Source organism: Pinus tabuliformis, chromosome 1_2 (genome assembly GCF_031772625.1).
Source record: "Pinus tabuliformis cultivar Carrire ecotype Pingquan chromosome 1_2, CPIR1, whole genome shotgun sequence".
Lineage (NCBI taxonomy): Eukaryota > Viridiplantae > Streptophyta > Pinopsida > Pinales > Pinaceae > Pinus > Pinus tabuliformis.
In genome coordinates this window covers 1000006013-1000013825 of record NC_142298.1, presented here as the reverse complement: position 1 = coordinate 1000013825, position 7813 = coordinate 1000006013, and positions in this window count along the sequence as shown.

Here is a 7813-nt window from a genome sequence, read left to right as displayed (position 1 = left end):
CCCCTATCAGCTCTTGTTTGCAAGCAGTACTTTCCCTGCCACAGGTCAATTATGTGGCTACTCGTTCTGTCTTTGCATCTACTGATGATCACACAAATGGTATTGTACATTCTGTACTGGGGGCATTGGAACCTGGTCTGTCTTTGGTACCAAATGACATGTATTCCTCCCAGAGTGTGGTTCTTCCCTCTAGTGAAAACCTCCTGGGAGCCACGTTCTCTTATGGGTCATGAACAGATGTCATGATTATAGTTCCTGGTCTTGTGTCAACCTCATTAAAAAATGAAACAAGGAGTCACGAGGATGGTTCCTGGTCTTGTGACAACCTTGTTAAAAAATGAATCAAGGAGTGCAAACATAGTTCCTTGTCTTGTGTCAAGCTCGTTAAAAAAATGAAATAAGGGTCTCGAGGATAGTTCTTTTACTGTGTCAACCTCATTAAAAAATGAAGCACCTCCCTCCAAATCGAGTCTTTGATTAAGATCTCGTAAAATCCCAGTCGAGTCCTTCCTATATCTCGAAAGTGAACATTCATTCCCTTCACCTAGTTGAATGAAATGAAGCTTGGGGGTCATGTACCTCGAATTGAGTGATTATGTCAGGGGCATGCAAACTTATCTCAAGAATAGTTTTTCATTTTGACGCTTGTGTAAACATGAAAATAAATCCAAGCAGAGTTATCCATGGTTCAAGCTTGTGTAAAAATGAACCCATGTCCGATTTACATCTCGTGATTGCCATTTTAATCAGCTAATTTTTGCTATATGAGCCGTGGTCGCTTCATTCCATCACCACCATCTCTTTGGCCGATCATATGGCTTCACTTGGTTGTTTTTCCTTTCCTAAGGAACCACAACAATGAGTGGTTTTGTTTTTCCAACCTCTTGACCATTACATGTTTTGAGCAGTTCCGTCATTTCCGGAACTGGTTTCTACCCTTTATATGACTCATTCCTCCAGGACGAGTCACCTTTAAGCTCTTTTATGACTCATAAAAAATGAAAATATTGCTGAGTATTTTTCCCTTTTAGACTCATTGAAGCAAATAAAAGTAGGGAGTCATTTTTGAGCTCTTTTCTAACTCTCAAAATATGAAAATATTGCCGAGATCTTGTCGTTTTGAACTCGTTAAAGGCTGTGAAACATTGTTTACCCAGTATACGTTTACCCCTTTTTTGGGTTGGGATAAACTATTTATGAAAAAGGTACTCCTTGACTGAAATGGTCAAGCGGTTCTCTCAAGTATCATTTTCTACCTTTTTAGACTCGAGAGACACAAATGTATGAAAAGGGGCCATGTGGAGTTTCTTTTCCATGTTTTTTTCAAACTCTCTAAACATGAAAAAGATACCGAGTTACACCTTTGTCGGACTTCTTAAAACATTAAATGACATCGGATTCCTCATCATGACAGGACATGAGCTTCTCCTTCCTAGGTCTCATTAAACTTACTAGTTCAGATTCATCTGAAGGATGAACTTATAGTGCAAGCACATGCTATCCCCTTCAAGCTTGTGATTAAAAAATAATTGGGGTACTTACCAGAAATGGTGGGAGAAAATGGGAAATTCTATCAATTATGTTGACAACTCACTCTTGAACATGACACTTTCTGCTTCATGTCGGGCTGGGATATCCTCCTTTCATCTTTGACCTTCTTGTGTTGGGCTGTTCATTTCTGCCTTCCATTTGATCTCTTCCACATCATCATGACCATCAATCCTATGGATCCAAAAGCTGCCAAACTACAGAGTCATGTCACCGATATGTTCAAGAGTTAGTCCTTCTGCAGTTACACTTACTCCTGATTCTCTATATCATTTGGAATCATTGCATCACTTTGTCTCATGTCGATGATGTGGGATACATCATGGCCCTCCTTTGACACAGTCACTTCCTGTCGACTTCATTTAATTATCCAGGAAGCTGGCCAAGAGACACCCTTCTGATACCTTACAACTTGCATGCCCTAATGGAAAGTTCCCCGCACCCGATGACAAGTTCACATCCTTGTTTTTCGATAGGGTGATTTCATGTGTGTTCGAATTTAGTTCCTTTATTCAAATTTCGTGGATTGTGCTGTTGGTACCTTCAGAACCATTGTCATTATTGGTGGTTTCTCTCACGCTTGTTAACGGTTCACATCATTGACTAGTAATCAAGCGACGTTCTGGCATGTTTGACTTCAACACATTCATTTATATGTTAGGATTTGTACTTTGATCGGGTCTTGTTGGAGCGAAAGACCCTGGGAAAAGATTACAAAAGTCCAGGTTGCGAGGTGATGTGACATGATCATGTTGATATACATGTCTCATTCAGATGAATGGTTGCGACCATACCATGAGTTGTTATATGTGATTTTTCTCATTATTGGATGGATGTGACCATATCTTGGTTTCGATATGATTCTCTCTATTGGATGGTTGCACCCATTCCTTGGATCCATTTACATGAACTTTCTATGGGTGGTTGCATTCATACCACTATCATTTGTCTGAGTTTTCAGTCATGTATATGTATCTATCCTTGCTTGCAGGTTTTTTGACGACAAACTCTGGTTCCCCGCATCTCTTTGTAAATCATTTCACCCAACCATAGTTCAGCCTTCACGCTTTATGGGGCATCTATTACACAAAATTTTGTCACTGTCCCTTTACTCCCCATTCCACGATCCTGGAGGACCTCTACAATGAACCTACGTGCTTTTCCATCATGAATAAACTCCCATTATTTTTTATGTATGAGGTTGACGAAAATGGGGTGGTAGTCTGGAATTATACTACTGGTTAATTTTGTAACCAATCAGTTGCGCGTTGATAGATCTTGTACGTGGATTTTTCCCAAGGATCCCGCTAACCTGACCAATCACCATCAGTCCCACTTTGACTTTTCCTCAGACCGAGCACTTCAATATACACCGTTGATCTCACTTCTCTAGATCTAACGCATATCGCGTCATATCACGCGCCAACTAGCCCAGACAATCTCCACCGTTAATCTGTCTTATTTGATTCAATGGGTATTGCAAAATCTCACGTGAATTCTTGCACGATCAATATCAGGTTGAGAGTGTGCGAGAAAAGTGGTTTACCTATGCTACGTGTTGCCTGCTAAGGTTAATCGTGTGAAATTGAGAAATACCATTTACCAGTTTTTGTTCGTGCGAGATACTGCTTACCACTTTACGAATACTACCCACGTGCTTAATTCATACTTTTAAGAAAGATTCTTATGGAAATATTTAATGCTTAAGCTCAATATTAACTCTTAATACTAATTGACAGTGATTATAAATAAAATGTTTAAATAGAGGAAAATACCCAATTAGGGTCCAGAACATCGATACACAGTTATAAGAGAATTTCTGCACCAAAAATAATACGCAACACCACGCTTAATCAATTATTCAATAAAATAGAATTTTCATAGTCTTGGCCCTCTTGGATTGATTACAACAGTTTTTCTGACCTCTGTTCACTCTCCAACCCTATCTCTCACACACCTCTCGCTTACTTACTCTATTCTCGATCATCTAGTCTCTTTTTTCATTAAATTTTTTCCTCCTTTATGAATCTAATCCTATCCTAACTACATTGACAACTCAATCTCTATTTTTATCAACTCAACCATTAAATCCCTATTCTCAACCTCTGATGCACACCTATCCTAACAACTTATCTCCTATTCTAAAAATAATACAATGGTCTAATTATTACAATAATTGAAGTAAAGATCAATTCCAGAGATCCAACTCTCTCTACTAAAACCAATTTTTACCACTCAAGTCAATGAAATTCGTCTCTTGCTAGCCACAACATGTGAACATACAATCACATTGTTGGCTAAGTTCAGATGCTCCTACATCGGACTCTTGGGGAAGAAAATAATTCTTCATCAAACTCTCAGGATTTACTCTATACTTTTGTACTTCTGTTGTTGTTAACCAACTGGCATCCTCCATTGGTTGTCCTATCTATTTGACTAGATACTGAAAATAAACCCATCCTTTGGTTCTTTGGATACTCTTTTCTCCAAAACAGCTTCCACTTCTTTCTTGACCATCTTTGGCATTTGTTCTTCCCATTTCAAAGTTTGAACTTCATCTTTTCTAGGTTCCTTCTGTAGCTCTGTCTCTACCTCCTTGTATGGATACAAATCTGCAACATTGAAGATAAGTGATATTCCAATTCCTTCTGGCAATTCAATTTCATAAGCATTAGTTGAAAACTTCCTCACAATTCTACATGGCCCTATCTTTTTCATCTCTAGTTTATTGTACGTCCCAACAGGAAATCATTCTTTTCTCAATTATACCATCATTAGATCTCCCACTTGGAATTATTTTTCTCTCGTCCTCCTATCATCTCTCTGTTTGTATTTTCCACTGCTTTCCTGCAATCTGTCTTTGACATCTTCTTGTAGTCTCTGCATCTTCTCTGCAAACTCTTCAACTTTTTCACTTCTTGTCTCCTATTTACCCCAATTTCTAAGCTCATACACACCTCTTGGATTCATTCCAAAAACAATCTAAAATGTACTCATCACAGTACTTTGGTTTGGAGTGCCATTATAAGAAAACTCAGCTTGAGAAAGTGCTAAATCCCACTGCTTAATATGTTTCCCAAGCTTCTGTTTACCACTTCAATCTGTCCATCTATTTGAGGGTGATATGTTGAACTGAAGCTAAGGTTGGCTCCTAGTTTCTTCCAAAGAGTTCTCCAGAAATGCCGAAAAAACATTGTATCCCTATCAAACACAATACTTATAGGCAATCCATGTAAGCTTACAACTTCTGAAAAAAACAGATTAGCAATATGTGTTGCATCACTAGTCTTTTTACATGCAATGAAATGTGCCATTTTGGAAAATCTATCTACCACAACATAAATGGAATCACTCCCTCTTTGAGTTCTTGGTAACCCCAAAACAAAATCCATACTTACTACATCCCATGGTCGGTTTGGTATTAGCAATGGCTAGTAGAATAACATGCTAACATATCCTGCACTGCATCTTTTGCCAGTAGTAAAAAGCATTTACTTGAGCAAAGGTTTTGTCTTTTCCAAAGTGCCTAGATAATCCTCCACTGTGTTTCTTCTTGATTATGTTTTCCCTCATAGAACACTTGGGAATGCATAGTTTGTTACCTTTAAACAGTAAACCTCCTTGGATAAGATAATCTAACCAATGGCTTCTATTATGAACTATTTGATTCTGTACAACTGCATAAATATCTTTGAATTCTGCATCGCCTTTATACATATAAACCATTTCTTCAAATCCTACAACACCAACTCTTAGTTCCTGCACAACGAAATTTACCCTGCTCAAAGCATCAACAACTTTGTTCAATTTGCCACTTGTATGTTTTATCACAAAAGTAAAACTCTGTAAAAAATCTACCCACTTGGCATGTTTCTGGTTCAATTTTGGTTGGTTGTTTATGAACTGTAATGCATGATTGTGAGAATACAATACAAGCTCCTTTGGTAGCAAATAATGTCTCCATTCTTTTAAAGCTTGTGCAATAGAATAAAATTATTTATCATAAGAAAAATACTTCTTCTTAGCTTCATTTATTTTCTCACTAAGGTATGCTATCGGTCTCTATTCATGACTCAAAACTGCTTGAATTACAACTCCACTAGCATCAGTTTCAACTTGAAAAACTTTTCCAAAATCAGGCAAAGCTAAAACTGGTTTTTTTGTAATCTTCTTCTTCAGCAACTTAAAATTTCAGTCTATAGCTTCTATCCACTTGAATGGTTGATTAGTCTCTTTTAATGTTTCAATAATTGGTGCACAAATCTGACTAAAATTTCTGATAAATTTTCTATAAAACTTGCAAGACCATGAAAGCTTCTTACCTCAAATATGTTTCTTGGAATAGGCTAGCTCCAAATTGCTTGGACTTTCTCTAGATCCATTTTCAGACCTTCTTTATAAAATACAAATCCCAAATAGATTAATTCTTCTTTCATGAAACTACATTTCTTCAGATTTATCAGCAGTTTCTCTTTCTTTAGAGTTCTTAGAACCAACTTAAGATGCTCCAGATGTTCTTCTTTGCTTCTACTGAAAACTAGAATATCATCAAGATAAACAATCACAAACGTGCCTGCATATTCCTTCAAGACTTCATTCATTAATCTCATGAATGTGATGGGTGCATTAGTGTGTCCAAAAGGCATCACTAACCACTCATCCATCCCACTATTTGTTTTAAATGCAATCTTCCATTCATCTCCTTTTGTAATCCTTATTTGATGTTATCCACTCTACAAATCTATTTTAGAAAAATACTTTGACCCACTTAAACAATCCATCAAATCATCCATGCGTGGTCAAGGAAATCTATACCTAATAGTAATATTTTTTATGGCTATGGAATCTGTACACATACGCCATTCACCACCTTTCTTTGGAATGAATATTGTTGTTACAACACATGGACTAAGACTCTCTCTGATTAATCCCTTTATCCATCAGTTCCTGTACTTGTCTTCCAAGTTCTGCATTTTCTTGAGGAGTTAACCTCTATGCTGCTTTGTTTGGCAAACTTGCTCCAGGTATTAGATCAATATGATGACTAATACTCCTCATGAGTTTAATGCATTTGGCAACTCATCCACAATAATATCAACAAAATCATTCAACGGTGTTTTGATTTCTTCAAATAAACCATTAAGTTTGTGGTAGTTAAAATTACCTTAAGTCTCCTTATGACAAAGAAATGTATTTGTTCATCCTTCTTGACTTCTTGCAACAATTCTTTCCCACTCATTAGAATAACATTGTTTTCAGGCGCTTCTTTGTCTGCTTCCTCCTTCAATCGCAGCAGTGTGTGTTTATTTCCATCCTTCTCCAAAGTGTAAGTATTTCTTCTCCCGTCATGAATAGCTTTCTGATCAAATTGCCAAGGTCTTCCCAACAACACATGACATACATCCACTGGCATTACATCACACAGTATTTGATGCCGGCTTAAGCTGAATTTACCCACATTATGCAAAAAAAAATTGCATGTCACTGGCCCCAGACCTTAATCACCCTCATCTATGGTGAAAACCTTCTTAAACCAATGTTTAATGTTCTTAATTAAGTTTTATGTGGAAACGTTATATTTGACTATTCAATAGTCTAAACCTTCATTAACCTTTCTAGCGGAACTTTGTTCACCCTCATAAACTTTTGTTAATTTTATACCGCGTGCATATTAACCAAACCTCACTCTTAACTTTTGTTATATTCGAACTTAACCCATAAAACCTTTATCTACTTTATTTCTATTATAATTCCTATATAATAGAAATACACATAAAACACACATAAGCCTTACATTTCTGCCATTCCACGACCTTGCACATTTTCCAAAGCTATACCTTTATCGCATTCAGCCTCCACCATTGATTTCACTCCATCAGATCAATGGTTGTCGCATCATATCACAAATTAAACTCAATCACCCACCAGAACTCAAATCACTTAACTCACGTTGATAAACTTCTTGGGTCCACTCAAGCCCAAGCCTTATCGGCTTAAATCTCCGCCATCGATCTTACCATTCAATCCAATGGTTGATGGTTCACCCGATCAACAAACATAATTTGTGATCCTCCACCATTTGGTCAAGGCATACTCTATCCAATGGTCAGCAACGATATCGGACGAAACACTTGCATGAGGATTACCCGCCCTTACAGAGCCAATAAGGAATATAAATCCTTGATGTATAAATGTTCAAGTCCAATTTTAAAATTAAAATTCGATCGCTTTATGACCCGATATTCGTTGGATATAAGGGTCCATC